Below are 9,049 nucleotides of genomic sequence, written 5' to 3'. Positions count from 1 at the left end.
CTCTCTCTCTCCCTCTCTCTCTCTCTGTTTGAGGCTCTGCGTCGACCATCGCTGACGCACCTCTTGCCGTATGTTATCTCTTCATTCGTTTCTTCCCTTCAACGGTAGCCCTCAAATTGGTTGATGAAATGTCAGTGTGTATGTACACTATGTTTTTTTTAAATGCTTCAACTTTATATCCACAATGGAATCGGGAGGGCGGCGACGATCGCATCAAGAGGATCTCCACGTCGATCCGTGATCCCAAATTTCCCCAAGCCCGGTATCTCTTTCTCTATCTCTCCTCTTCCCTGAGCACGGCTTCTGATTACTTCGTGGCCTTCAAATTTGTGGTCTTGGGTTCTGTTCGTTATTTGCAGCAGCCGCCATCTACCACTGTTGTCGCAGACAGCGAGTCACCTGCAACAGTCATTCCTTGAGATGCCATCGAAGCCTCAAAGGTTAGAAACTTAGAACAAGGGTAGTTTATTGTCATGCATCGAACTAGAGGGGTTGCTTGAAGGGTTTTAATTTTCAAGGTTTTCTACAGTTAAGATGCTTCCAACACCATAGTGCAGGACTTAACCTTCGATTCTACCATGCATCAAAAAAGTGATAGGGGTCAATCCTTTGACTTGTCTTAGGCCTTTCGCATGTATGATTAGGATGCAGAAATCGTATTTCAGTATCATCTAATTTAAGTTTTTGGCTGGAGAGTCTGTGATATTTCAGAAAAGAATAGATTATATTGGAATTTGGTAGAGTTAGGGTTCATTTAGGTTGCATTGCTATTCCTATGGCATTTACGGAAGAGAGATACACAAGGGCATGCATATATTCTCGTATGTGATTACCTTTAGTGATCCATTAATGTGTTGATCTTATGTTGTAACTTTTTAGCCTTCTAAGTAATGTTAGACGGCTGTGGTTATAGTTGGGGTGTCACATTCAAGTGCTTCAGGTATTGTTGGTCATTCCAGCCTACTGTTGGATGCTTGTCGCTCAACCTTGTGGTTGGTTGAGTTGCACACTAAAGGTTTTGTTTAGGGCTTTTTTTTTTGTGGTTTCAAAGAAGTTAGGAGATAATGGTAATAGGTTTATGGTGAAAAAAACATCTAAATGCAGAAAATGGACAAATGGTATGTGGGGGCATTAGCTATTAGAAGGTTCTTTGTGTATTATCGCAAACACTTGTGTATATGCAATTTATATGTGTATGTGTATGATCCATCAAGCTATATGCACAAGTGCGTATATAACCGTAGTCTCACATATATATACATTTGACTATATTAGTAATATATGTAAGCATTTTTATTCTTTTTGTAATTGTATTTTCTAATTTTATGTTTGTGCAAGCTCAGCTTGGTCAAATTGAGTCTGACCAAGCTATGGTCAGACCTGTGAGTTTTTTAGGCCTGGTGCCTTATATTATCACCAAGAGGTAGGGACTTCTCAACTATATCGGAGCTGAACATCTCTTCTGCACACAAATACCTGCACTTACAAAGCTCAAGTTGAAATTCTCAGGAATTTTGCTAAAGGAAGTTGTGATCCATTTGATATACTACTTGCCTTTTGCTCTTGAAAAGTTTCATGTTTCAGGCGGAGTTCTAAAATCTGTCCATCCCCATAGTCTCATCCCCTCATCCAACAATTTTTTCCACAATTATTGCCCGTTGTTTCACTAAACCTGACCTTTAGGCCAATATTTTCCGATGTTTAAGCTTGCTTTGCTAAAAGTGACACTATGCACAATTTTCAACCTGCTCATAAATGCAATATTTTCTTACATTTTAGATCCTAAAGGCCCAAACTGGTCCACATTTTTCTAAAATTTCCTTCCAAGTTCTTTATTTTGGACCTAATGATTATGATCTGGGACAATGACAAGGCCCAAGTTCTTTACTCCTCTCCAACAACCTTGTACACATGAAACCTTTGAAATCAATACCTTTAAAAGAGTAGTGACTGTATTTGCTTTACAAAAATGCCAAAAAGATACTCCAATGACGGTTTTATGTGTATGGAAACTATTACTGAGAGCAGGGGTAGTTGTTACAATTGTCTTTTGGCCGTCGGTTTTCCATGCTTACAATTGCTCTATATTGTGTCGGCAACTTATGGGGATTTTCCATTCATATATCTGTCTGGTAGCTAAGTTGAGTACCATTTAACCATTAGGAGAGGGAAAATGTGTCCTTATTTTATTACTTTCGGCAGCTTGACACTGTGATTACCGCAGCTGCCTGTATAATATTCAATAATGACTAGCAAGGGAATGAGTAGGTGTGACACTTATTAAAAATTACAAAATGTGGTTTTTCAGGTTGCAGGCAAAATGTAGGCCCAAAAAGGAAATTTTTCAAATGTATGTCCCTTGTCAATGATTGAATAATATTTTTGCATATGGGCATATAAAAAATTTATCGATTTGTTGGTATGACACTTTGGGATTCATGTAACTAATTTGCATGTCCAAGTTATCCATATTGGTGCTCACTGTGCCTGTTGTCTAGATTTGTACATTTCCAGTCAATAGTTGGTATGAACTGTCAATTTGCGTGCAGAATCTTGGTTTGTTTAGGGTTCGAAATTCAAGTACCTGTTTTATATATCTGCTTATAATGAAATGGATAAAATATGTTGATTTCAAACAAAAAAAAGATCTGATTGTTGGAGCTAGAACCGACTAATTATATTCAGAGTGTGTGTTTAAACCAATCTAACACCTTCTTATATATCTGCTTCAATGCTTTCAGATTATTTCTTTTGACCAAGTAATGCCTTGGGGTTGTTAGATCCATTTGCTTCAACACTTTATGTTACAAAAAGAAGAACCAAATAATAGTTTTGCTGCACCTAACTCTCCTTGCTCCATAGGGTTTTAGAAAGTTGTTCAAGAACCGTACAGACATTGGGATCAAAACAAAATGGGGAAACTTAATATGAAGCTATTGAAGGAAGCATGTATAATGTATATTTTCTGCACATAAGATTCTTGTCAAAGATTATCTTGAGGCACAGTTTGTCATACCGTTATTATTGCCAAACAACCACCCAAGCACCTGTTGGTTTTGCTATGCATCTCTTGAGTTCCCAATGTCTGGTTGATGTAACCAGATCCAATATCAATAAAATAACATGTCCCTTAATCTTTACCATCTAACGGTGTTTCATTTATCTTCACAGAAACCATCAAAGAAGAATTTTTAATGTCATAAATGATTGTTTTCCCAACTAGATCCCTCTCTCATTTTCTAGTGATAGAGTAGTTACTGCAGTGTGTCCATTTGGCAACCAAAAAGCAAAAAGAAATATTTTGTAGACAGGGGAGGGGGAGAGAGTGAAGTGGCAAAAGATATCTAGGGATTACATTTAATATCTGTTATTCCTTAATATATATATATATATAGATAGATAGATATATAGGTATGTATATATGAGTAGAATTTCTTTCATTGAGATGTTCTAAAGTTTGATCTGATTCTGGATTACATTGATGCAGGAATTTTTTTTTTATTGGCGTGCCTAACATGTCTGTTTACTTTGGTTGTGCTGTTCTTCGGAAACTGATGCTTACATGTTGATAAATTTGCAAAAGGAGAGATAGTGTTGATTTCAGCTTGCTTGTCTTTATACAGGCCAGCAAGCGAGAGAGGCAAGGCCCACACACTCGAAGCAATAGTCTGCACTTCTTCCTGTCAATGGGGTCACCACCTGCAATATCCACCAACCAGCTTGGGTTCCATCATATTTGTAGCATTAATTCAGAGTTTTTTCAGTGATGCATTTTTAGCTTTTAGGCTCCACTGTTTGGAAGCTTTGAGATGGTCGAATTTTATTTTTCAAAAAAAATTCCCCGAAAAATGATCCTGCAACTACGTGCTAAGTTGGAGGTTGAAAATCATGTTAATAAGGTCTTATGGATATATGGTAAAACTAAAAAAGAGAATTAAGCAAGTCGATCCGTCGCTGGCCGATTTATCGCGTTGGGTTTGGATTGACTAAATGAGGTATTGCGTGGGTCGGAACATATTACTTGCGGTCAACCTTCACCGGTGATGTTGATCGCCGGTATTGCAATCTATAGAGGTGATAACTTCACCGCTATACATGGACTCCAGCGGTGATAAATTCACCGGTATACATGCCTCCGGCGGTGATTTTCGTCGCCTGTATACAGGTCTAGCGATGAAGATATACGCCGCTATAGGTGGCCTCTTCCGGTGATAGTAACCGCCGGGAGAAGCAGCTATAGCGGTGAGCCCTCCACCGGTATAGATATGCCTATACCGGTGAAAATTGTCATCGTTGTACATGTATACTGGTGATCCTCCACCTCTAGTTTCGCTGGTTTCTTTTGAATTTGGATTGAGAGGAGTTTAATTACATCGTTCTTCGTCCCTCGCCTTTCCTTAGCACTTCCGTGTAAGACAAGTACATTTTGTGTTCTCCCCCTCTCTCTACATATGAAAGGAAGTTCGGACTTTTTGAGCAAATATTCTCACGTAAGTGCCTTATATACATAGTGCCATTTTCACATATGATCAGTTGCAGACTTTAATGATTTTGAGAACAAATAATATCAATCGGATACAAACCTCAGGAAATTAATATATTTAGTAATTTCTGTAAATTATAAACAACCAAGCTCTAATTTGGAAAACAAGACCCTAAAACCTCTTACTCACCCTCCTTTCTACTTTGTTATGTAATTCCTTTTTGTAAAGTAGAAAGCGAGGAAAAACCAACTTGTCTTCCCAGGAGGTGGAAGCAAGTGGTAACCTTTGAGGTGACACCACAATCGTCGGCTGCCTGAGTAGATTCCATTGCTGGTTAACTCATTAGCATTGTAGAGAGGAGGCGCCATGTATTGTTGTAAGTAGTTGCAGAGTGATGTAATGGCTCTGATAGATGTTAGCGGACTAGTCTGCTACTTGGCGCTGGGCACTAAAGTAGTCGTCAGCTCACCGGCACCGAACCCATTCACTCAACTTGCCATTAAGCTTTACTGGTACACTCAACGGGTACTCTTCACGCGCATCGTTAATTTCTAATGGGTAGGTGTAGGTCCTCTTCCAAACTGCCACCATCATTGATGAAGCCGGGTACACAATTCAGCTGTCTGTTCTTGATTTTTTTATTGTTCATGCTGATGTCATCTGTCTTAATAAAACGTGGAGGCCTACCCTCTGTAAAATTTAATAAAACGTGGAGGCGTACCCTCTGTAAAATAAAATTCTCGACAAATTTTTAGTACGATATTGGACCTAATACGTTCTTGGTTTAGATTTTTTCACTTCAAAAAACAATGCCAAGTCCGATGCATGAGCCTAGGATAAGAGGTAATCAAACAATAATTTCTAAGAGATACACCCAAACTTTGGCTTATATATACAAGGAAATAGATAGTCCACAAAAATTGTGACATATATTGCCCTTTATACTTGTTCTAGAATTTAGTGCTCCTCGTTGATGTCTACTCTAACTGGAAATTCTAACTCTAAATCGAACAGGGCGGGCCCAATACCGCCCTAGTAGGTGTTCATTCTTTGACTGGAGATTTTAATGCCGACATAGACGGCAGGTCGTGTTGGTGCGAATCTTACTCCCAAGCTTTTTCACAAATGATCATTTGAGATGAACTTGGTCATGATCTTCACATGGAAACCCGAGCTTTCCTACGCATGTTAATTGATTGATTGTAGTTCTTCATATATGTAGTCATTAGAGGCATTTCCATCAATTTGTTTCAAATTGAAAAAGAAAAAATGAATTCTACTACATATTTGAATTTTTAAATGTCACTTACTTAGCCTTTCAAAAATACACTTAAAGGAAAAGACTTAATCACATGTAGCATTTTCAGTACAAGGCACTCACAAATGGTTGAGACATGTCATGCGTATTTATCGTTCAGGCAAACAAGAGTTCAATTTACTTCGCTTAAAAGCTTTAGGTACCGTTTGGGCAATTCCTTGACAAAATGATTTTTTAGAAAACTTGGTTTTGTAAAAATGATTGTTTAAATGAGTTTAAAAAACATAGCTTTTATGTTTTGGTGGGTAGACAAAAACAAAAAAAGGTTTTGTGTGCAAGAAGGGCCTTAATGAAACTCCCTACCACCTTCCACTACAAGCCATACAGGCTTTAAAAAACAGTCCATTAAAGACAGGAACCAAGGCCCTCTCGTTCGGTTTGGCCTTGTGTCTATCAACTTGGTTAGGAAATTGATATGTAGGTATGTCAATGTATTTGATTTGATATCTAGATATTCGATCGAAGCATTTGGAAAATCGGTACCAAAAAAAAACCCAAAGAACTAGATTTGGAACATGCAAATGAAACATGTGAATATCCGTTGCAATTTAGATTGGGATCTGAATCTGAAATAGAATCTGAAACATGTGAATATCCTCCTCAAGCTTCTTTTTTTTTTTCTCATAGTCATAGTGGGCTCCTCGTTTCTGCAACTCTATATCACGCTGTGCGAGTTTAGACTTTAGACCTTCCCATTGCACCACTTCTCAACTTTCTTTCAGAATCTCAATCCGTAAATCAGAATTTCTACTTTCTTGTTTTTTCAGCTCTAGGGAAAACCAGCATAACAAGGGTACAAACAGAATTGCTTAGTATGACTTGTTCTCTACTACCAAGCTTGTATCTATATGCAATTAAGACCACTTAAACAGGTGCCCTCTTCTTTTACATAAAACTACTTATCATGGAAACATAAAACTAAATTAAACCCATAAACAACCTAATGATGCAATTACAATGATGCTACTGACCTTCTTTTCATCAATTAGACCACAAGTCCTTATTCTTTTCATCAATTCTAAGTGTGAGGCAGTCTACTAGAGTGTTCTTATTTTGTTCCTCCTCCTGTTGGGGCTCACCAATAGTTTTTAGATCGCCACTATGAAGTTATTACATATGTACATAATCATCAGCATTATAATAGTCATCTTCCTGGGCTGACCATGCACATACTTGAATCATTCTTTTATGACTCAGTCCACTCTTTTTTACTATGGAACCTCAAATCAAATGACATCTCAAATGATGTCGCGCAATAGAAACCAGTCCAATTCTTCTCAAATTATTACCTAAGATGTCGAGGATGATTCCTTTATGTTCACATTTTGAAAATTGAAATATATCCATTCTAGAAGTTCGACAACATTGATGCGAAATGAATACTATGCTTGTATGATACTTACATCTTATTTGCACATGGGCTTCTTTCCTCTCGTAGCCATGACCGTCAACGCAGAGTGAACGAGAGAGAAGCGTAGGGTAGAGACCTTGATCTCTGGTCGTAGTGAGTCTTGAAATAGGGTAGAGAGCTTCTTCTCTGAACGGGAACGCCGACGTTTTCTCTACCCTACTTCTTGGAAGGATTTGGCTGCACCCAAAGGCCTTTTCAACCTCAGAGTATTGCCCTTTCAACCTCAGAGTATTTCACTTCTGCCACTGCTTTCCTTCCAGAAAGAACCTGCTCTGTATAAAAGGAGCCACTTATTTGAAGATATTACACGTTTGCCATTCCCTTTCAAAACAATCATGTGATGGCACTATGGCAAATTGGCAATCTCAACTTTTTCAAAAAAAAAATTACTGCCTTATCTGTTTGCACCAAATTAAACCGATTATAGAAAAATAAAAGAAAATAATAAACCAACTTGAGAATTTGGTAATCTGTTGTTCGGTCCTGAGAAAGGGAATGGCATCTCAGCAGTTTGTTTAGGAGATCTTGGGCATAGAGGAAATTTTACTCAGCGACAGAGTATGTGGACTACTGACCATCGTTTTGGTCAAAATTTTAGGGTCTAAGCGAGTTTGATCGAAGAGGGAACAAGGAAGTGCTGCCCGAGCCTGACCTGGTCAACCGGTTCGATCCGGTCAAACAAACAATTCTCAGTCTCCAAGCGTGCTTCAACGGAGTCTGCATCTCGGACCCAGCGCTCAACATCCCCAATTTCTCTTTCTCCTTCAACTAAAGGAAAAAAAAGAACGCGGCTTATTGTTTCAGAAAATATAGAATGATTATAGCTAAGCTTTGATTGTTTGGTTACAAAATAATATCCATAATCACGCAAAAAAAGCGTAGCATTTTCACACCATATAATTCAAAAACACATGTTTCTTCTTATTAAATAGTCTCTTAATTAGGGCAAATTTGGTTAGTACATTTGCAGACATGAACTCTATTCAGTGCTGTCTTGGTACCCATTCTTTAGATTTTCTTTTTTTTGGACTTAGAAGAGTCCAACTGTAAAATCCAAAGCTTTCATTTTCCCTCTAGCCAAATATCCTATAAATCAAACTTGCCATCGAGTTAGGAATTGAAATCTTGATTTGATTTTAATGTCAATATCTTGACACGTTCTAGCAATAAATTTGAGACCATGGACAAACCGAGTTCTTCTTAAGGGTTGTTTGAAAATATACTAAACCTCAAAGTACAATGCATTTTATCTACTTCAAAATTGGGTTAGATTCTCTTAATGACCAAAGAGTCTTTTAATGAGCGTTAGTGTTTCATGAATCTACTTCAAAATTGGGTTAAATTCATGAGACACATGTTTCAAGTGTTGTTTGGTGAATCTACTCAAATTTAAAAAAATTCCTTGTACTACCATCTTTAATTTGTTTCATGAGTGATGAGTCACACAACTCTTGTCATTCCTTCCTGCCACCTTGTACACCAAATTGGCCGGCCAGGCCGCCCGTCAGTTGATTGGTTGCGAATTGATTAAAAATATTAAAAAATAAAAATAGTTAAATAAAACTTCAAAATATATTTAAAAGTAATTAAAAGTCTCAACAATATACAAGTTAATCAAACGCACACCTTCAACAATATAAAAGATGGGTAGTTGGGATCGCCAAATATTCTATTTTTTTTTATAAATTTAAATGATTTAAGTAATTCATTTAATATAACAAAGTTTATAAATCATACACAAAATCAAATATAATTTCTTATTTAAATTATAAAATACAAGAGGGGCTAATATCTTATTTAAATTAAAAAATAGTTTAAAATATTTTACACTGATTT

The sequence above is a fragment of the Nymphaea colorata genome, chromosome 6 (assembly GCF_008831285.2).
Source record: "Nymphaea colorata isolate Beijing-Zhang1983 chromosome 6, ASM883128v2, whole genome shotgun sequence".
NCBI lineage: Eukaryota > Viridiplantae > Streptophyta > Magnoliopsida > Nymphaeales > Nymphaeaceae > Nymphaea > Nymphaea colorata.
Note: the sequence above shows the minus strand (reverse complement) of the source record.